The 23,898-nt window shown below is 39.2% G+C and overlaps 1 protein-coding gene across 1 annotated transcript in view; it reads left to right on the top strand.

The window, feature by feature from the left end:
- DPH6 (diphthamine biosynthesis 6) overlaps positions 1–23,898 on the top strand; it is a 214,549-nt gene that overhangs the window by 188,456 nt on the left and 2,195 nt on the right. The gene's annotated exons all lie outside the window — the stretch shown is intronic.

Below are 23,898 nucleotides of genomic sequence, written 5' to 3'. Positions count from 1 at the left end.
AGGAATCTTTATCTCCTCCTAAAGGCTAAATATTTCTGCATGTTTGGAATTAATTGCATTAGCTTTATTAATCTGTTTCATGATCTTCAAGCTCTCCTGCAGGTGTTTTAATCTGGTGATTGAGGTAACTGTCTTGATCAACCCCCAAGCTTCGTCCTGTAGTTGTGAACTGGAGTTGACTAGATCACTAGGTTGACTTAAAGCTGCTTGACTGTGATTGTTGTTGCTTGCCTTCTTTATGGATCACAGATTTTATGTTAGATAAAACTGATTAAAAAAATCAAGTAATGAACAGGAAAGAAATAGAATTTATCTAAAATTTGCTAAAACCTTTTATTGTCTCTAAAAGCATACGCATGTGGATAGAAGTTGTAGCCACAGGGAACCTTTCACACAGATTTCATTGCAAGATTGAAGCTAAAATGAAAGGCCAGATAGTTTACAGCCATTCTGCAGGCTGTGGACCAAAAAAATTATAACTACTGGAGTAAGTTCAAATTGTTAGCGATTAAAGAAAGACTGTCGTCTTGCTCAGTGTTCTGTCCATGCAGAGCTTGTTGAAAATTCATGAAATGAAGCATTAGGGACATTTCCAGGGTAATATACAACCTACTGTAACAAAGAATTACCTGGAAGTAGAGATTCCACTATTCTGACTTCTTCTTAATAAGCATGTTAATTGTGTTATGGACTTCCACTTTTATTCCTCAACTGTTTGCTTAGTAGTCATGTGTTTACATAAGGAATGTTTTTAATAGCTGCCACTATTACCAACCTAAAAGCTAGTTTTTCTTTCTTACGCATTCTCGTTAAGCAAAAGAAGGTTCTAAAATTCCCAGTTATGTTTTTCATCTTGTGCCTTCGGGGATATCACACTGGTGTCTTATGGGAATTTAGTAAGCAGTGTTTTTAGTGATGAAAAAATAAAAAAAAAATATATCTAGCTGTAGCACTTTCTATCTTTTGATCTCAGGGGACCTTAGAAAGGAGTTTAGTATCATCACCTGAATTTTACTGAGAAGGAACCTGGACACAAGAGAAGAAGGTAGTGACTTATTCAGGTTTTCTCAGTAAGCCTGTGACAGAAACTGAACCTTTGTCTCCTGAATTCTAGCCAAATATTTTCTCCAGCCTACTCTCCTTCTGCACAGGAGTGCAGATTCCAAAATGCTAAAAGACATAAAAAGCAGACAATGTAAACAGATGTAAATGAACACACAGTTCATGAAATCCTGGCTCCACTTAAGTCAGTGGCAAAACTCCCTTCAACTTTAATGGAGTCAGGATTTTCATCAGGTCAGACCATCTTTTAAAGAAAACAGTGCCGTATTTACACTAATGGGTCTTTCAGATCTAACCTCTTTACTTTTTTCCTATATACAGCTTGAGTTGCCGTAGGTTCTCTAATTAAACTTGATACATAATTTGCTGTCAGTTTATATTTCTTAACCAGACCTTAACACCTTTCTTTCAATTCCTTTTGCTTTAAAGAAAAAAAAAATGTACTGACTGTTCTGAAATGTATTAAGCTTGGGTTTTATCATCATCATTCCGACAAATCTGTTTTCTTGGCTTGGTTCCTTTGTATTGTCATTATATAGGTAGTATTTTATCTGTTGGTAGCAAATTTCACTGTTACTTATAGATACAGTTCAATGAAATAGATTTTCATTTATGTTGTGGACTCAGAGTAGGATGAAGAAAGATTGCCTATTGAAATTTGTAAGTGTGTTTTGGATTTAGCGCATGCATGTTTGCTATTAAAAATTACTGATAGCTTTAAAGGTTAGCATGTATTAATTTTGCTCAGTAAGTAGTAAACTTACCAATAATTTGTGAATTAGTAATTAAAAGTTTAGATGATGAACACGGTTTGCTCCTGACAGTTAAGTTTGTGGTAGTGGCTCTGGCTATTCACTGTCCCTAGTCTGATTTTATTTGTTTCATTTTTTGATGATTAAACTGAGCTTTTTCCTCCTTCAAATAATAGTCTGTGGCAGTGGGAAATGAGAATGCACTGAGACACAGGAGACAAGGAAGCGACTTGGTGGCAAAATGAAGTAATTTGTAGTCAACAGGAAGGAATTGGTCTCAGAGTAACCAGTGTCTTTAAAAAAGCCTGAGAAAGAAAGCACTTTTGTTTTCCTTAATGTTTGTAAGGAAACTTACAAACTGCTGTAAGCAGTAAAGTCCATATAGCGAACTGTCATACAATCATAAAATAGTCTCTTACACAATATATTGGTACTGATTTACACAAAGTCGCTCAGGAGGGCAAATGCCTTCTTGAAAAAATTATTTCTTGAGGACAGTATTCCTCCCTTCTCCTTTTCATCTACTCATCACCTTTAGAGAATTCTGGCTAGTACCTAAGTTAATTAAAGTGGTTCCAAAAAGAATATAGCTTATTATTCCTCACGGGAGAGTCTACTCTGGAGAGAAATGGTGACCAGGATCTAAGACAGGAAATGCTTACGAGAGATGAGAAATTCCATTGAACGTTGCATAAAATTGAAGAGAGAAAGTCAGAATAGGACAAATCCGGTGTATAATGTCCACTTTTAAGTAGTGGTAGATTCCTGAGAGGCTGCCTTTTTTTTTGAAACTTAAGAAATTAAAGGTATTAATGAACTGTCCATGCACCAAATCACAGTATCCTTTCCAACATATCACCTCTAAAAAATATATTGCTCTAATGTTAGAACAGTAAACTGAAAAGCAACTGATACAGAAATTAAACACATCAGCTTGTCCTGCAAAAGTCAAATTATTATTGGTTTTATGTGTGGTGCCATGGACCACACAGGACATGTATTTAATTTTCTTTTGACAGCTTGGAATCAGTAGTTTGGTTTGTTTTCTAACAATGTGTTTGCTATACAAAATATTTCATTCTACTGAGCTGCCATACTGTTGAGCAATAAAAGGTCTTGGCTTACACAATATGTGTAAAGCTGTGCTCAAAGTGGTAGATACTGACCTGTCACATGGTAACTGGAACTTCAATATCATGTAAGTAAATGAATCTACATATATAAACAAAGATATATAGTGTACCCTTACTATGAGAGAATTAAGCCTTTCTTATTAAAATGGTTTTAGTGGCTGTGACAAAGACAAAAAATTAAGCATTTTTGAGAATACTGTGGCTTTAGGCCAGACTTCTCAACATTGCATACATAAGACTAATTTTGCAAGTAAAGCACCAGCTATGTATGCATGTGACCTGTAGTCAAACCCATGAAATAGTACTGGTAAAATGGAATTATATAGGCTATGCTCTAAGAATTCATAATAATAGGAGTGTAACCAGTGGAGCATTATCAAGAGTCAGTGATGTGATTGTATTGCATACACTTAAGTCTTATTTCTTATTGTCAGAACTAATATTAAAGTCATACTTCCATTATCCTTCCCAGTACAGACATAGTACAGTATAGACATATGCCAGACTGTATCTTTCTCTATCATAGAATATATTCTCTGATTTTTATTCTTAACATAATAGGCTAAAGCAATGTGAAAAATGTGCCAGTCGTTGGCATTAGGTGAAGATAGCAGATAAATTTTACAAGTACTTGAAGAAAAATTCAAAAGCTACTCAATCTCAGAATGGTTCTTGCTAAAAACATTTAATTCTTACCATGTAGTAAGTCCAAATTATTGAGAAGGCACATAATAGTCAGCATTCAGGCATTTTTTATGTCTGACACTATTCTATAAGCATATAAGCAAGTGATAATTTCTTTTTTGATGTTCATAACAAATGAAGAGTTAATATTGGGCCTTTCTGCAAAATTATTGTGGATTTCCTTTAACAGCAGTGATTTCTTTCCTGGAGTTATCTTGAGGCAGGATAGCTTTGCCTTGCTGTGCTCTGGCTGGCTGACTTTATCTAAAAGACATTTTCATTGATTCAAAAGGTGACAGAGAACTGCCGGGATTGAAAGACCTGTTTCTAATTGATGGTTAATCGATCTTGAACCAAATCAGAAGAAAAAACAAAGGCTGCCAACTGGGTGGTCCTCTTTTGATCTCTTAACATAGGTGGCTATGTGAGGTTAATTTCTTTACGTCCCACCAGCCAACAGGTAGGTAATTACAGCTACATCTAGGACGGTATAGTGCCAGAAAACATTCCCAGTTGTCAGCATTCTCTATACTGTCCTGTGCAGTTCCTCTCTGCAGTACTTTGTGCAGTCTTCAGGAGGGTTTTGGGCTGGGCAAACTAGCGGGTCACTTGGGCCAGACTCTCATTTGTATCAGGTGTATTTGTTTTCTTCAGTGCTTGTTGAAACCTTATCGCATGGTCATGGGGTCACGATGACCTTATTGAAATTACTAGTTTTACCATTGACTTAGAATGGAGCCAGAATTATTTTCTTTAATCCTGTTCCAAATTTTAAATATTTTTTGCATTTCTTGTATTGATTAGTGTTTGCCTAAAACAGATTAACAAGTTCAGTATTAAAACCAGCACCACAGAATCCCATACGTATAGAGGACAGTATGTGTGAAAGAAAAGAGGTCTCTAAACCATGCAGATCATAGTGATCCACCTACAAGTGTCCCCAATCCAGAGATTCAGCAGTTTGCTCTATGAATGGCTTTTCTTTAACACTCTTCTATAACATCCCTGTAGGCTACAAGCATGACCTTCTGCAGTCATGCTACTACTGCATGCAACTATTTAAATCTCTTTAGTTGACCCCAAAATACAAGAAGTGGCAACCTGTTCCACCAAAATCCTTTCCCACCTTTCAGCTCCACGATGCTTTATAAGGGTTCTGTGCCAGTAATCCTATAAATGGAGGGAAATATATCGAGTTAGCACCTCTTACTTTCACAAAAGCGATGAAGGTTTACTCTGTGACCCTTAGTTAATAATTACATTAGCTAGAGCAGAACCAATATATTAGTCTTAGCTAAATTTGGTTCTTTAGGGCTAAAAGTATGTGCATATAGCTTACCTAACAGTATGTATATGTGCTTGCTACATAAAAAATTACTTTCTATGGTGCATCCATTTGACTACCTCATCTACACACTGCCCACCAAATGTCACCACTAAGACTACCACTGACATGCATATCCTTGGGCAGATTTAAATAGCTTCCTTTATTTTAATTAACCTGTCAGAGAAAGCTTCTTTGTTTTCAACACTTAAAATTAAGCTTGGCCTAAAGTCTAAATTTAGCCCCACAGCCATGATAAATGTGAAGACCAATCACTTTTATAAGGGTTTTGAAATGCTCTCACAGTTGCAAAGATAAGAGGAAATGCAGACGACAAAGTAGCAGATCTGAGTAAGAAGCTTCCAGTTTATATAGTTGCTTTTCTGATTATAACTGCTTCTAAGCAGCCAATCTATTTCCTTTAAAACTTCTTCCAAGCTAGAATTACTGAATGGCAAACTTCTGTATGCTGCACCTTTTTAAAATTAAACTCCTCTGAGCAATGGGAGCGACAAGGAAAAGTTTACTAGACAAAGAGATTGTAATATATCTCTAAATAAAATAAGTCTAAATCATTCTGCTGTTACAAGTGTTACACTTCAGCTTTATTGTCTTTTATGAACATTGATTAAATTTCGACTTGAAGCTGGTGTTTTGAGACTGGAAAACCATTCCAGAAGAATTTGGAATAGGAAGGATTAGCTGATCATTTAATGTAAGGGACTATGCAATGAAGTCATCTGCAGTAATAACTCAATTAACCAGAGGTCCATTTAAATTCCATGTTGCTATTATAAACAAGAATGACACAATTCACAGTTGCCTGGACAGCTAAGATAAGATCAGTTTTGTCTAACTGCCTAAAAGAACTTAACTGTTTTGTTTAACCTAATGACCTAGGTTCTTTGTGTTGGGCGACAGATACCTCCAAGGGACCCTTCATCCTATAGTGCATTTTACAATGGGATTAATAATCTTTTGGAGCAGAGGGCTGTTTTTCATTACATGTCAAGCTTTTAAACTGTTAAATTAGATGAGAATAATACCATCCTAAATTTAAAACAGAATTTGTTCTTGGTGCAAACCAGTGGGTTTGAATTTGAATTTTCATGTTTTTAAAATGATGTTTATAACCCTCATGACTAATATTAATGAATCACTGTAAATTCAGAAATTTACAATGCAATCAAGTCAGAATTAAAACAGTGATTGTGAATAGTGTGAATTGTGCCATTCATTTCAATGGACATATTGTTTTGGTAGATCTGTGCTGAAACCCAAAGCTGTCACTATAGATATCAGCCCTACTAACTGTTCCATGTCTGATTCTTTTAGAGAAAAACTCCGCTAGTAGCTTTATTCTGCACCTCAAACAGCCTTAGTGTTGTCTCTGTCATCTAGCTGCCACATTTCCCAGCCACTTTCTGACTTTTTTGACAAAATTATATATAAGTAACAAATACCCAGGTCCTGAAAATGTGGTGGTAGTATAAATTACATTAGTTTTACACTTGACTTCTTTGTAGTATATCTGATTACAGTCTTTATTTTGTAAGGTAAAATAATATGTTTCATTAAGGAGCTGCAGAATTCAAGGCTTAAGAAATATACTAGGTCTTGAGTTTAACATGCCTATACAATTGATTTGTAACTATTTAATTGAAAAAAATATAATTCAGTCTAATCACTTTTAGCAGATGAGTTATATTCAGCCTGTAAACTCCTTATTATTCATACACAGAGGGATGTGTCCAATGATTAAGACCCCAAGGATTTGGTTGATAGAATAATCTGCATTTCTAAAGAAAAAATAAGCAGTAGGGTATTTAATTCTTTAAAAGAAAAGTTGTGATGCACATCAAAGCATAACACTGACTCATAGTTTTAAAAACAGTATCTGCAACTTCCTTGTCCATTGGCTGGTTCACTCGTATATCTGTAATGTACAGTCTTGATCAAATAATTGCTAATTATGCAGTTGTTTATCAGCTCATTTGAAACACCCTGAAATTCAGTCTAGCTCAGCAAATTGCTGTGCTTAAGGCGTTTTCACATTCTAGGAAATTATAATATCCCCAGAAGGCGAAGAATTAATAATAAAAATCCTCTTTTGTAAAAGATTATCATTGCAGAGCAAATGGAGCAGATCTTCCCTATCTTAGTGCATTTAATATTCTCATTTTTTTCTATGAAAGTTTGATGGAAAGACTATGTGGGGATCACTGTTTTATTAACTTGTTAAGAGACAAGTTTACTGAACCACTGCAGCATATTGATTTCAGTGTCTGCTATATGGAGAAGCAGCAATAGTAATGGATGACTTTTAGACATTTCCATATGGAAACTAGCTCATTCTTTAGACGTTTTGTGATCTTGATTTATCTGTTCAGGCTAGCATTAAGGAGTTAGTGATTAAAATTAAAAGGATGCTTTTTGTTTATTATTTAAAAGTTTTTCCTCCCTTCCAAATGATTCCTTCCTAATATGCCCACTCTTATTGAATCCTTTATCATAGAATCATAGAATCATTTAGGTTAGAAAAGACCCTTAAGATCATCTAGACCAACTGTAAACCTGACACTGCAAGGTCCACCACTATACCGTGTCCCTAAGCGCCACATCTACATGTCTTTTAAATACCTCCAGGGATGGTGACTCAACCACTTCCCTGGGCAGCCTCTTCCAAGGCTTGACAACCCTTTCAGTGAAGAAATTTTTCCTAATATCCAATCTAAACCTTCCCTGGTGCAACTTGAGGCCATTTTCTCTTGTCCTATCACTTGTTACTTGGGAGAAGAGACCAACACCCACCTCACTACAACCTCCTTTCAGGTAGTTGTAGAGCGCGATGAGGTCTCCCCTCAGCCTTCTTTTCTCCAGGCTAAACAGTCCCAGTTCCCTCAGCCGCTCCTCGTAAGACTTGTGCTCCAGACCCTTCACCAGCTTTGTTGCCCTTCTCTGGACACGCTCCAGCACCTCCATGTCCTTCTTGTAGTGAGGGGCCCAAAACTGAACACAGTATTCGAGGTGCGGCCTCACCAGTGCCGAGCACAGGGGGATGATCACCTCCCTGCTCCTGATGGCCACAGTGTTTCTGATACAAGCCAGAATGCTGTTGGCCTTCTTGGCCACCTGGGCACACTGCTGGCTCATGTTCAGCCGGCTGTCAACCAGCACCCCCAGGTCCTTTTCCTCTGGGCAGCTTTCCAGGCACTCTTCCCCAAGCCTGTAGCGTTGCATGGGGTTGTTGTGATCCAAGTGCAGGACCTGGGACTTGGCCTTGTTGAACCTCATGCAGTTGGCCTCAGCCCATCGATCCAACCTGTCCAGATCCTTCTGCAGAGCCTTCCTACCCTCAAGCAGATCAACACAACCCAACTTGGTGTCGTCTGCAAACCTATTGAGGGTGCACTCAATCCCCTCGTCCAGATCATTGATAAAGATATTAAACAGAACTGGCCCCAATACTGAGCCATGAGGAACACCACTTGTGACCAGCCACCAACTGGATTTAACTCCATCCACCACAACTCTGTGGGCCCAGCCATCCAGCCAGTTTTTTTACCCAACGAGGAGTACACCCATCCAAGCCATGAGCAGCCAGTTTCTCCAGGAGAATGCTGTGGGAAACAGTGTCAAAGGCTTTACTGAAGTCCAGGTAAACAACATCCACTGCCTTTCCCTTGTCCACTAAGCGGATCACCTTGTCATAGAAGGACATTGGGTTAGTCAAGCAGGACCTGCCTTTCATAAACCCATGCTGACTGGGCCTGATAGCCTGGTTGTCCTGTACATGCCGCGTGATAGCACTCAAGATGATCCATAACCTTCCCTGGCACCAAGGTCAGACTGGCAGGCCTGTAGTTCCCCAAATCCTCCTTCTGGCCCTTCTTGTAGATGGGCGTCTCATTTGCCAACCTCCAGTCAACTGGGACCTCCCTGGTTGCCAGGACTGCTGATAAATGACTGAAAGTGGGAGCACTTCCACCAGCTCCCTCAGTACCCTTGGGTGGATCCCATCCAGCTCCAGAGACTTGTGTGTGTCTAAGTGGTGTAGCAGGTCACTAACAATTTCCCCTTGGATTATGGGGGTTTCATTCTGCTCCCCATCCCTGTCTTCCAGCTCAGCGTGTTGGTACCCCGACAACAACTAGTCTTACTATTAAGACTGAGGCAAAGAAGGCATTAAATACCTCAGCCTTTTCCTCATCCTTTGTCACTGTGTTTCCCCCTGCATCCAGTAAAGGGTGGAGATTCTCCTTAGCCCTCCTTTTGTTGCTAGTGTATTTATAGAAACATTTTTTATTGCCTTTTACAGCAACAGCCAGATTAAGTTCTAGCCCTTCTAATTTTCTCCCTGCCTAACCTCATGACATGCTTGTAGTCCTCCTCAGTTGCCTGCCCCTTCTTCCAAAGGTCATAAATACTCCTTTTTTTCCTGAGTTCCAGCCAAAGCTCTCTATTCAGTCAGGCCTGTCTTCTTCCCCTCTGGCTCATCTTTCGGCACATAGGGACAGCCTGCTCCTGCGCCTTTAAGAACTCCTTCTTGAAGAATGTCCAGCCTTCCTGGACTCCTTTGCCCTTCAGGGCTGCCTCCCAAGGGACTCTGTCAACCAGCCTCCTAAACAGGCCAAAGCTGGCCCTCTGGAAGTCTAAGGTAGCGGTTCTGCTGACCCCCCTCCTTACTTCTCTAAGAATCAAAAACTCTATCGTTTCATGATCGCTGTGCCCAAGACGGCCTCCAATGTTCACATCACCCATAACTCCTTTGTTCGCAAACAACAGGTCTAGTGGAGCGCCTTCCCTGGTAGGCTCACTCACTAGCTGTGTCAGGAAGTTATCTTCCACACATTCCAGGAACCTCCTAGACTGCTTCCTCTCTGCTGTATTGTATTTCCAGCAGACATCTGGTAAGTTGAAGTCCCCTACGAGAACAAGGGCTAGCAATCATGAGTCTTCTCCCAACTGCTTACAGAATATTTCATCTGCCTCTTCATCCTGATTGGGTGGTCTGTAACAGACCATGATATCTGCCTTGTTGGCTTTTCCCCTGATTCTTACCCATAAACACTCAACCCTTTCACCATCACCATCGTCAAGCTCTAGACAGTCAAAACACTCCCTAACATACAGGGCTACCCCACTACCTCTCCTTCCTTGCCTATCCCTTCTGAAGAGTTTATAGCCATCCATTGCAGCGCTCCAGTTGTGCAAGTCATCCCATCATGTTTCTGTGATTGCAACTATATCATAGTTTTCCTGCTGCACAATGGGTTTCAGCTCCTCCTGTTTGTTGCCCATGCTGAGTGCATTGGTGTAGATGCACTTCAGTTGGGCTATTGATCCTGCCACCTTTTTTGGGCAAGAAGCCCTAATTCCTACATGACCATTCTCAGGCAGTTCTGTGGTTTCTAACACTTCAACAACTCTTGCATCTTTGTTGCCTTGTGGATCTCCATCCACAGATTGTCTCATTCTATTGGAAACAATATTCTGACTAGATTTCAGGTTTGATAGGCAATAAACAGAAATTAGAATACTACATGCAGCACATTTTTGATCAGTTATCAAAAATTATTCAACTGATCAAGCATACAACCATCTCTGGAGTGAAGGAGCTTAATATGTTTTTTAAAATCCATCATATAATACAGATGGCTTGATCTAATTATCTTTATAGTTACAAAAATACAAAGGTAAATATCATACCTAAGATATTTAATGAGGAGGAGAAAGGTAGCTGTCAAAATAAATTGAGTTGCTATCCTCTAGGTACTTTTCTTGAAGTTTCTCAAGTCCATATGCACACCTGTCTTCCAAGTTTTATTTTTTGCTTTGTATTTTGGGGAAAAAAAATCCTGCTGCTTAATCTAGGAGTCCAGTGCTGGGTTTATTTCCATTATTCATTTTGGCATTGCATGATTCAAGTATCGGATAAAGAAAAAAAAGATCTCAGAGAGCATGCAGGCATCTGTGGTCCTTCACCCTACAAAGCGAGTGATCCATGTAGGCAAGGGCTGAAATCATAGCAACACAATTCAGAAACTAATTTTCATATATTTGCACTCTTATCATATTTTTGGACAAACAGAAAAGTTTGTAAGTTTCTTTCTCAGCTGGCTCTGTTGATGTCTTAGGAGTCAGAAGCTGATTTCTACTAAGAAATCTTAATCATCTAGGCAAAGAGCCTTTGTATTAACAGCATTAAGACTATGCAGTTAAGTGATTTACAGGAATTAATTATGGGGTTTTTTTGGCCAAGCCATCAGAAATATCTTCTGGAGATTTTTATCAAGCCTGGCCTTAGAAACGGAAATGTTTTACCTCTGTAAGGTATGTGTGATGCCTTCTTTTCTATTAAAAGTCTCAGCATAGAGGAAAAGGGTTTCTATGATGCGTTTTGTGCATAAATGGTTTCCTGAACTATGTGATGAAGATTCTGTACCACAGCTAGGTGAAGTTTTTATCCTAAGTTTCAAAAATATGAATAATTCCTCCAGAAATAGAAATAAATGTAACATTTCCATGTCAGCAAAATTTACTTCTGACATAAATTTCTATCAATATTGATTATTTTTATATATATTATCAGCAAAGGAGTTTTAGAAGTAGCAGACTTGTATGTTCTTGTGGATATACAGTGACCTGCTTTGTAGACGTGGACTGAACTGTGTCTGTAAAAGGATGTAAAGTGGGTCTGTAATGTAAAACATAGTTTAAAAGAGTCTTATTGAGGATGCATTGAAACAGCGTCTTTTACATAAGCTCTCAGATATACTAAGGCAGTAACAATTATTCATCAGGCCATCTCAAAGCATTTCACAAAGGCAGGAAAGTATTTTTTCTATTCTAAAAAATGAAAGTGTGAAATTCAGAGGTTGATTTTACGAAGCATCAAGAACTGCAGTTGCTCGGAAACACAAAAATCAGACACAAGGGTCCTGCCTGAGACTTAAGGAGACACCTGTCTTTACAGTACTGGGAGCCCTTGCAAAATTAAATAAAGCATAGCTCTGTAAGCTTTGTTGAAGCCAAAAGAAGTTGCCCAAGGACTTGCAGCAACTCAGTGGCAGAGCTGCAATAGCATTCCTTCCCCTTCGTACTTTATGCTGGGTCTTTTCCTCTCAACCACCACTTCATCAATGCATGCCTGAAATGTGAAATCATCGTCATTTTTCCTGTATCAACATTAAAATAACAGGTAAGGAGAACTGAATATGAAGAGGTGGTTCGTCTGAGGAACGCTGACGAGATGTGCTGTATGCAAGTGAGCCAGAAGCGCTTTATGACACGTTCACAACTTGGAGACTGAATTACAGTTTTAGTAATCATCAGTTCCCCTTCTTCTCTGTCATTTCTTTGTTTAATATATTGCATGGAAGAGACTTATGGTACAAGTTTTATAAGCTTGCAATAAAAATATAACAACTGTTGTATTAAATTATTTAAGTTATAAACCATTGTAAAAAGCTGAAAAAGTTATATCGATATGGAGCCAGAAAAAATTATAATGATGGAATGTAAAATATATTGTGCTGATTAATACAGAATTTTTGCCCAGTTTAGCATATTGTAAATCTTCAGTTGGCCTTAAGAATGAAACTGCGAGTAGATTTTACCAAAGGATTGTGGCAAGTGGTTTAAGAAAAATGAAGCTAAAATCGGACTTATAATTTAAAAACAAATCAGCAAAAATGTGACAGCAAACAAAAAATATCTAAAAGGTCAAAGGAACAGTGGCAAAGCGAGGGATCAATGAATTTAAAACTTCCAGATTTCCCCTGAGAGAAAGCTAGAATTCTGGAGGCATAAATAACCAACTTTATGTTTTAAGCAAGTAGATTATTACTTTATTCTTTTGTGCTGTCCTTTACCAAAATGAGAGGTGCCAGTAACTTTGAATCTGGCCGTATTGATGTTAGTAGCATTTGAAAGTGCTACATTTACCTTAATTGGTGCTAAAATTACAAACGGAAACATTTGCAGGAGGACACAAATATATTTAGCATGAAGTTCTGATTATACATTATAAGATCCAGTTAGTTTTCCTTTCTTCTGCCTCTTTGCTCTTGGTAAGTCAAAAATGAAACTGATTAGATGATTAATAATAATAATAATAATAATAACAATAATAATAATAATAATAATAATAATAATCCTTTAGCATCTTCATGTTTCACCTTTCTGTCTTACCAGATTTTTTAGGGCTTTAATGACCCTAAGTGTTCTTGTGGCAGGTTGTAGATGAGTTTTCTTTGCCCTGCAAAGGGATTTGGCAAAAATTCAGCTAGGCTGAGCATCTTTTGTGACTTCCTTTCTACCCACAGGTGCTTTCTGCAAAAGAGAAAAAGAGGTGATGGCCTGATTCTAATGAATCTTCCTAGCAGTGGTGTAATTGAAAAACTACCTTGAAAGAGAAGCCTTTTTAAAATAAAAAGCCTACTCACTCAGCTAATGTGGTGTAGAACATACTGGTAAGACCACTCCAGTGATGATGTTCCAGGAGAAGAGTGGCGCTCTGTGAAGAGATGTCGATGGCTGTCTGTGGCCTGTCCTTCTCACTACCGTCTTCTGCAATGCAGCGGGTATGATATTCCCTGACAAGTTAAGGCCCATGGCATAAAGTATCAGTGTTGACCGAAGAGGGGGCTGCGTGGGCATCTTTGTTTTACTTCAAAACTGACGTCTCTTCTTGAACAATTTATTTCCCTCTAGCAGTACTGCAGCACTGTTAAAACCAGATCTCATACCACAGATTACATCTTTAAAACAGAAAGAGGCGCAAGGATAAATCAAAAGCATGTTTCGCTGTGCCTTGTAGGTTGGCCTTCTGTTTGTGGAAAAGATAAAGGTCACCCTTCCATCACTCGCACTTCGTGTTTCTTAAAAGTGGTTAAAGCATCACACCCGTTTTCCTTCTGAGCATTTTCAATTTCATTAATCCAGTATCTCTTTGAGCTAACATAGTTTTTGGTGGAGGGGTGGCTTAAGGCTCCGGAACTAGAAATTCCTGTCGAAGGAGCCAGTGTTCAAGCAGAGGAACCTTCGGTGCTGCTGGCTGACTGGTCACCTGTGGGTGCTGGCCCACCTTGGGGGAACCTGGCACCCCTAAGCAATAGGCCAGACCTGGGGAGCTTTTCCATTCACTGCTGGGCTATGCTCTGTACTGTACCTGTCACCCATGTGGCTATAAATCACAAAAGGTACATTTTGTACATTCAGTGACAAGAGTTACAGAAGGCCATGCAGTTTGTGTAATTCCAAAAGGCCTTCTCCAAAAGTTTTTTAAAAACAGGTGTTTAGGACCATGTATTTTGGTGATGAAACATTCTTTTTTTTTTTTTTTAAATATATATATTTGTGTAATAATTTAACTTTATTGCAGCCTTATATGATACACTGTGGTATAAAATATATAGTAATGTTTATTGAGCAATCATAAGACAGTCAGCTGTGTGGCCCCTTGACAGATATGATAGACTATTTTGGCATAAAGCCCACAGGTAACTTTCAAATAACCTGTAAACCACCCCAGCTGTTGATGGTGGAAGAACGGCAGAGGCCTCCGAGCAGTGAAGTTGTTTGACGACAGAGCAGGTGGAACGCGGCAGCAGTGCTCTTCTGGGACTGTGATTTTAACATCCAGAGATCCAAAAGCAGTCCGAGCAAAAGGATGATTCAGTTCTTGGCCGCTGGATTGTTGTTCGTAAGTGTGCTCACTGTGGTGTGCTAGCAAGAGGAAGAAGAGGTGTGCGGTGGGTTGGAATTTGGGGTCAGTTGTTGGCTTTTCCACAAATTACCTTAACGAATCGTGTAATTTTGGCACAGTTTTCTATGACTTAGTTTCCTACCTGTCCTACGGTCCTTTTTCAGCTCTCTGTTTTTTTGTGTGGATGGTAAACTCTTTGTGGTAGACCTTGTCTGTTATTTAGTGGTTATTCAGTGCCTGATAAAATGACACGTAAGTCTTGCTGAAGGCTTTCATAAATTATGCTGTTAATAACTTCAAGTTAGAGCAAAAATGACTTGCAGCTCACATCACTATGTGGCCGAGTTTCAGACCCTTTTTCTTTCATTTTGCTGTCGGCTGACACAGTTGAATGACTCTCCCAGTCTCCCGTTCCCAAATCTGTAACCAGCTATGAGCTCACGTTACACAGGAAGCACTAGCAGTGAGATTTATTTGTCATCCTTGGAGGCCATGAAGAGGAACAAAAGACTTTCATCTCTCTCCTTTTCTTCCTGACTGTAGGGAATAAGAGGGTACTGGTATCTTGGGTCGCTGCCATACAGGATAAAAATCCAATTAATGTAAATCTGCCAGATCAAGGGGAGGTAGTTGTGTGGCTATCAAGAGCCCACAAACTGCTGGGTGGATCATCAGCAACCTCTGGCAGCATGATTTCCCCATTAAAACAGAAGCTGGGTTTTGTTCCGCCTCTGAATACTGGCCTACCCTTCTTTTTAGCCTGCTCCAGCTAATTTTGCAGCAGTAATGAAATTTCAGTCATTTGTAGACTCACTCTAGGATTAAATCGGTGACCTCAGGATGAAAGGCAGTGAATGCCAGGACCACTCTTTGTTACCTCTTCCAGGCAGCTTTGATTAAACTGTGCTGTGAAGCCAGACCTGGATCAATATGAATGATCTTCATCGACCTAATAATGTATTTAACATGTTCGGTGCACTTTTATCTGGTTTTGTTACGATAAGTTGTTTACATTAGTGCAGCAGATTGATTTAAAGTTTCAGAGCTCTTTACAATGGTAAACATCTAGAAATAACCTCATTAGTTTGCACATGATACTATATATAAATATGTAATCTACTGTGCAAGCTCCTCGGCAGGTGTAAATTAGCATAGCTACGATTTACAGCAGTTGAGAATCTGGCCTAGAAACTGAAAACGATTATTCCATCAGTATTATTTTAAATGATCACAGCTTAATTCGACATAAAGCAAGGACCGTATGATCTTCTCTGTACCCAGTCTAAAGATGCTTACCACAAAGTCTTTTAGAAACCTTTTCTATTATTTGTAGACTAAATTCTCCTGCCAGCAGATGTATGTGGTGTCCACTAGTTATATAAACATCTCCTCATGGTCAGACCTTTTGGATGCACTATGTCCAACCAGATATTTCGTAAACCCATCCGTTTTAGAGACTATGTAGCAGACCTGAATAAAGGAACAAATGTGGAAGCTGCACCAAACATATCATTTGGGGATGTCAAAGCACTTAACAAACATTGTTACAACCAAGTCCATGTGTAACCACTGAAGGACATATTTGCTTCAGTATGTCTCGTGACAGCTTCTTAAAAAATATACTTAAGTGAATTTAACACTTGTGAAAGGTGCCAGATTGACAGGCCCTGGAGATAAAAGTTCTTGAATTACCAGCAGGCACAGCCGAGCTGCCCACACACAATGCCCCACCAGTGTCCCCAACCCTACCTGGAGGGCACAGCGACCAACTGTCCTACAGCTTGCAAATCTGCGCCATCTCGTGCTCTTGGACTATGGGCCAAGAGTCAGTAGCTGTAATGTGATCTAAAGGTGAGAAGGCGAGTTTCATAATTACTGCACAGGTGCTGTTGCAGTTGATCATTTTCACACCAAGTTTTCAATTAATCTGGGGAAAAAAAATCAAGAAAGTGCACATTTATCTGATTTTGCATACAACAAAAAAAGATGTACGTGAGCCTCTAGTGAATCCTGCAGTTTTATCTGTCCGCGTAGGCACATTCAGATGACTATATGAGCAAACAAGTGCTTGCACATTCTGTGAAGTGCATTCTTGGATGCCTCTTGAAAAATGGGTCCTTACTGTTCCATGTGTTTGTAATAATCTGTCTCCGTTCATAACTCATCCCTGCTTGGTGTCATTACAGCCCATCCTCCCCAGAGATTTTGAGCACAGCTGGCACACAAGTTCAATAACCATCCACCCCTTAAAGAGATTGGGTTGTTACAGGGTTGAAAGATAGCACGCGGGGAAAACAGGCTCGTGATCTTTGCACTCTGTCATGGTTTTAGAAAAAGCACAAGTTCTTCCCTGAGTGATTGTAGTCAGAAAGTTCAGTTGTCTGTTCTCTTTGAAATTATATTTAGACCTCACTGTGAGTACTGGCAGGGCATGCTTAAGTGTTTCTTTCTTTAGTGCAGAAGGTTAATGACATTTTAAACAAAAGTGCACATTTATAACGTAGTATAGGCTGATTCTCAACCTGTATATAGGACACGGCTAAAAACAGAACACTGGAAAACACAAAGCGATGAGTTTTCATGCTCTGCTATTTTCTAAGCTGTAGCCAGCAGCCTGAAAGAATTATTATGGAAGCTAAATCTTAATTCTTTCTACTGAGAAACAGCCATAACTAGTGCGCAGAAGAGCTCGGCAACATTTGTTTGTCTTTAAAAGAGTCACATTTCTTTCTGCAACTTGCCGTTGATGTGCATGATAACGTACCTGATTTGACTGGTACCGTGTGTACTTTGGAAGGTAACTTCTGTATATCCAGAGTGAGTTAGGTGGTGTATAATTGTCTTAGGGATGGCATTTGGGATTGAAATTGTAATTGTTATGAATATCAGTATAAAACCTCATTTGATTATTATGATTGCCTGATTTGCTTACCTCCTCAGCATTCCTGGTGCCTCTCTCACTGCATAGCTTTAGGAAGAGTTCATACCAGCTTTCCAACTAAGCTGAATTTTAGGTTTCAAAATCTGGGAGGAAGTTCAGGAGAGAATGTATCCTCAGGGATAGGATGTTTTAAGGTGGTAGTATCCCTGAACTCTGCTTAAATACCTTACCTCATTCAGCCTCAGTTCTCCTGTGCAGGCTCTCTGCTGGAAAACAGAGATGGACCATTTTAGGTCATCTTGTCCTTCACAGGTTTGTTCTTTAGTATGTGGTTTTTTGTTCTGTCTAGCCTAGTTTCAAATACCCAATGTAGCTGAGTCAGGTTTTGGTTTGGGCTGGTTTTTTGTCTGCTTGTATTTGCATGGTACCCCAATGGCGTTTTCATTTCATTCATTTTATTACGTAGTTCCTAATTCTAACTATATCATGTTACAAATTCCATTTCAATCTGCTGCTTACTACCCACAAGTACTAAGCCTTTTTTCATCAACCACCTTTCTAAGATTTTTTGAGCTAGTAGCTGGCCTTTTGCTCACGGAAAGGCAAAAGGCTTTTCTTGCCTGCTACTAAGAGCAGAGGAAGAGAATGCCAGGGACCTTCTCTTACAGAATGACAATACTCCACTCCCAGAAAAAAGCAGGGGAAGGGAAATAGATGTTTACCTGGTTTTCCTAAGATGTATAGTATACTTGGGCACCACTGAAAACATTACTTAGAAGCAAAGGCTTCCTAAAGTTCACCTACCCCATTCTGAAGGTCCAAGGATGTGTCTCAGTTCATTAGTTTGAAAACTCTTTATAGATGTGAAGTATTATTTTTAATTTTGTTTAGGAAAGGCCAGAAATTAGAATTCCATATTAGGGAAGGAAAGGAGAAGAGGTTCTTTCCTCACTGAGTTAAACAGAAGCCTCCAGAAGAATAGAAAGGGGTTGGTTCATTCCCGTCTTCCTGTAACTTGAATTACAGGGTTTAGTAAGTGAAACGGATCATAAGCTAAACCCTGCAGAGTCCAGAAAGCTCTAATTAACGCCCACAGAGACTAACTTTTCTGAAATTGGTCTTTAATCAAACTTTGCTCTGAAAACAAAACAAGGTATCGTGGCAGCTTGATAAAAGAGATGCATTGCCAAGGCTGACAGCCCCACAATCAAACCAGCACTAAAAATAACTTTTTTGTCTACTAATTTTCTTTCATTCTTTCAGATGCTAAAAAAATGCAGTCTAAAAAAACTTCCGTAGTTACTCAGCCAAGTGACTCAGCTCTCGAAAAGTGAGGTCCCTGTAAATGTTAATGCCCTCCCTGACGATGAGCCCTCTTTCCTTCCCACACCCTCCTGTCGAAGCAGAGGAACAGCAGAAGGTTGGTGAGGCTGGGAGGGGGAGAGGCAGCTTCTGGATTCCTGCAGAGCTGGTCATTTGCGGCAAGCTGTCCCTCTCCTCTTGCTGCTGGTGGTGCAGAGCGCAGGCATCCTCGTTGACTAACTAGTTTGGATTAAGATAAGCCAATCACTCATCTTTCTTGTATCTCCCATGAACAGTAAGGTCCATGGCTGCTACCTTGCACACTCGCAGCTTCTCCTCACCGATTCTGAGAGCAGCAGTTATCAGTAAGGCATGCAGGGAAATACAGCTCATTTTCCCCTTCCTCTGCTCAGCTGTAGAAAGAGTTGCTCGGACTCCTGAGGGTATCCATCCAAGCCTACAGCAACTTTCACTATGTTTTTGCCGAGGCCTGTGTAAAAACATTGCTAGAACTGTTTTTTTGGATTCGGGATAGATTCCAAAGGGTCAAGAAGTCCACTGCACAAACAGGACTAGCAGTAAAATATAATAAAACTGTAGTCTTCCCTTTATAGCGGATTTTTGTCCCAGTATAAGAAAGACATGGACCTATTGGAGGGGGTCCAGAGGAGGGCCACAAAACCGGTCAGAGGGCTGGAACACCTCTCCTATGAGGGAAGGATATGAGAGTTGGGGTTGTTCAGCCTGGAGAAGAGAAGGCTTCGGGGAGACCTTATTGCGGCCTTTCAGTACTTAAAGGGGGCTTATAAGAAAGATGGGGACAGAATTTTTAGTAGGGTCTGTGTGATAGGACAAGGAGTAATGATTTTAAACTAAAAGAGGGTAGATTCAGACTAGATATAAGGAAGAAATTTTTTACAGTGAGGGTGGTGAAACACTGGCACAGGTTGCCCAGAGAGGTGGTAGATGCCCCATCCCTGGAAACATTCAAGGTCAGGTTGGACGGGGCTCTGAGCAACCTGATCGAGTTGAAGATGTCCCTGCTCATTGCAGGGGGGTTGGACTAGATGACCTTTAAAGGACCCTTCCAACCCAAACTGTTCTATGATTCTATGATTCTATGATTTCATTTGGTGAATGGCCAGGGGAAGTGTTACCCTGTTTTGTATGTATCTGTACCTACAACTCATAGTATTTTATGACCAAAATGGCAGAGTCCTGTCAGTCTGGATCCTAATAAACATATCCTTCACAGAAGAGGTTGCAATCATCTGAAATGGTTCTTTGGATGGCTAACATTGGCTTTAGTGCTTCCAGTCCAGGCTGTATTTTCATCTGTTACGTGATTACTTGAAAAAGACATTTTCATTGTTACAACTAAACTAGTTTGGTGCAAGAAGCCCTTCAGTATAGACGGGTCCATAAATGCAAGACAAACTGAAATGAAATGTGATGAATCCTTGAAGGTACATTTTTATGAAAGAATTGTTTGCAATACAGACTTGTGCAGATCTGAGTGGCTGTTTTGACATCTAACCAGGCATGTGTGTGTAGAGACCTGAGTTCCAAATGCAACTGCAACTCCAACTCCCTCTGTAATTTTTATTTTATTTTATTTTGGGGCATGTACACTTTACAAATAGGCCTGAAATGGTAAATTTGGGGGTTTTTTGAAGTCTAAATTATGCCAGTTACTTTTTAATTTTTTTTAAACAAATGTTATTACTTGTTTACCATGCAACAGGAAAGCTCATTCATCAATAGTTGGCTTTGAAAGAAGGGAGGGAAGTCTAGACACAGCTTAAGAAATCTTCACAATACAGATTAGATTTTGGAAGTTATGTAGCAAAGAACACAAATTCTTTTATTGTCATAGTTTCAAAGACTGGCTTAGGTAATCAGAGGGTTTAAAGCAGTTTCACAGCCTTATCCAAATTCATATTGGTCATTTGTCTCATATATCATGGCAACAGACTTCCCCTGCAATTCAAAACAGCTGCTTAACTCGTATTCAGATAAATATCCCAGGCCAGAGCGACTGAAGTGCATCACCAGTATTGCATGAAGGAGCTTACATCATCGCTAGAGCTGTGCCTAATCTGGCCTGCCAAAAGGTGCCAGGGAACTTCCCGTTTTACCAGCCCTTAACAAAACTCAATTACACCCTGATCATCATTAGAAGTATGCAAATCATCACTATCCTGATATTATAAATAAGTAGCCAAAGTCAGACTGTAACTCACTCAAAACCAGAAGGACCAAGGGAAATTAGTGTATTAACCAGAATAAATAATCAGGAGTGGTTGGCTTCCAAAGCAAGTTCCATTTCCATCCTCCTAAATTTAGTTATTGTTGATTTCCCTCTTTTTGTGCATATGAATGTTTCTCACTTGAAGAAAAATCAAGACTGACTTCAAATTTTATAATTTTGGAAGAAATTTATAAAAGCATTGAGTAAATGTCTTTGGCCAGTTTTCCCTGGAACTGGTAGGCTCTTAGTATTTTTGAAGATCTAGCTGATATGTTTTCAAAATGGAAACACAATTATTTACAAGATGTTGCCTCCATTTTTGCTGTGGGCAGAGCAATTTTGAAAACCCGGTCCCTTAACAGGGAAGTGACCAACATGACCAACGTGAAATAATGTCATCAAGAACAGTAAAGAAAACCATAAGGTACCATATGAATAGCTAAGTATTGGACTATTCAAAATGTCCACGATTGTCATTTAAAATCTTCACAGCTGCATCACAAAATCATATTTTGCAAATTGACTCGCTTTTGTATTCCAACAGTATATTTTTGTTTACTGGGCTTATTTTGGACAGGAAGGTATTAACTAAAACGAAGCAAGCCAATTGTGCAGGGTTTGTTTTAAAATCTTATATTCCGCTATGTCATTTTATATTATCTTAAGTAAAAGTGTGGGAAAAATCCTAAACTGATTTCTCGGGCACATAAGCCTCATAAACAGCAGTAAAACCAGATAATTTTTTTAAAGGCACATTTTCCTTCCTTGCTATGGTTGTAAACCTCAGAGACAGTGAGCTGGATGTTTAAGAAAGGAAGGGGGGTCTCCAGTTCCTCATGTTTCACCTTTTCATTGCTCTGCCAGATCATTTAAGGCAGAGGCTTGTTCCAGACAGCTTTAATTAAACTATGTTGTGAAACTGTATATAGATCAATGGAAATGATCCATAACAAGAGGCTAATCATGTATTTAACAGTGTTCAGTCCAGTTCAATCACCTTCTACCATTTCCGTGGCTTTACATTCATGTGGCAAAGCCTTGAATGTGTATATGTATTTTTTAATCCATCTCATTAGTGACCATATGCTTTGGCTTCAAGGGAGACAAGAACTGTCTGCAATCTGCCAGGGATTTAGGGACATCAATAATTTGTGAATAGTCATGTTGGTACTGGTCGAAGGGTTAAGTGTTCTGCACACCAGGGGCACATCTTTTGGGACTGGAACTCTTAGTCAACTGTTAGGAACCTGATCCCCTGTGACGCATCTTTTCAACGTACACGCTGCATGTCAGATCTCCGCAGCTGAAGCAATGGAGCTTTATTAGCTCAGGGATTTAAAAACCTGCTCTAAGCAATGTAACAATATCTTTTGGTTAAAAAGTGAAGGAAAGATAGTAGTTGTAATATGAAAGTGATTTTTTATGTACTGGGCTAAATGTGATCTTCCTTTTTGTTACCATTTTCCTTTTCAATATGAGCTATTGGGTTACTCCTCCCCTGCAAATATCCAGTGAAGCAAGAGTATGGCAGCAATAATGGGGACCTGATTTTGGAAACACAAGTGGATTCTGTGGCCTCACCTCATACTGCCTAAATCCTGCTGAAGCCAATGACAGCACAGATGTAAAAATCGTCCTCCTAATCATTTGGGATGACCCTTTAGGGCTCCCAGCACATTGTTTTATCTACTTAGTGTGAAAAGCACCTTTAAAAACAATAGCTTACGGTGTTAGATTGTGCCATGTTATATGGAAGGGCTGCTAAGTCAGGGTGAGAGATCATCAAACTATTGATCTCAGTATCCTGTCCTTACAGAGGAATGGCAGAAATAGATTGTAATGCCAGAATTTTTGGTGAGAGAGGCAAAGACTTTGAATTAATTTTGTTCATTTTACGTTTTGGTTATGTCCATATCCCTCAGCTGTATCCAGGTCAATAGAAAAATGCATAGTGGTGGGTGTAGAAAGAAGCGCCGTATGGAACCTGTGCCCTGAACTTCTGCTGATCAGTTGGGAGCAGCGAGGATACATCTTACAGGATGTAAAGCTCGCCTGCTTTCAGCGAATTTCATGTAGTAATAATAATTAATGCTGACTTCATAGGAAATGAAATGAAAACATGCACAGCGCACACCACTTGTTTGCTGCTTACTAATCAGCTGGTTTTGTTTGTACTTTAATAAACACTCTGTATCAGGGCAGATTAAATAACTTTAAGACTGATATCAATCATATATAGCTGCTGCTAAAACTCCAATAAGCACACTCGCTGTAACTCTGTCCTTTACTTGTTTTCACTTTTAAGATCAACTTTTATACGTATGGCATGCAACTGAGCAAACATTCCAGTAAGTGATACAAAGGAAAGAAATTTTTGAAATATTTGTATTCAAACAAAGAGTTACATGCTTCAGGAAACACTCATACTCATGACTGAGGCTCTTATTTATCTAAAAGCATAATTTGCATGAGTGAAAAAAATATAGATTGTGTCTTTATTAGTGTCACATCATTAAAAATATAAAATTAGTATTGGTGGATTTAGAGTAACTTATTATAGAAGGTAAAATATATAGCTGTCAATTTTTGGATTGTGTCAACTATGATTACATCGGCTGACACAGATTTTCTAATTGTGCATTGTCTTCTGTGGGACCTTAGAGTACAATTTTACTGTTTTAGAAGACCCAGTCTCCTCTTTTCAGGGGAAAGCTGCATGAGCAGACTTTTATCCACAATTTTTAAATGTATAAAGATGCACGTCTAAGGTAGAATGTTTTCATACCAAACTATTTGATTT

This window comes from Calonectris borealis, chromosome 5 (genome assembly GCF_964195595.1).
Source record: "Calonectris borealis chromosome 5, bCalBor7.hap1.2, whole genome shotgun sequence".
NCBI classification, from domain to species: domain Eukaryota; kingdom Metazoa; phylum Chordata; class Aves; order Procellariiformes; family Procellariidae; genus Calonectris; species Calonectris borealis.
This window is presented reverse-complemented; position numbering and strand designations above follow the sequence as displayed.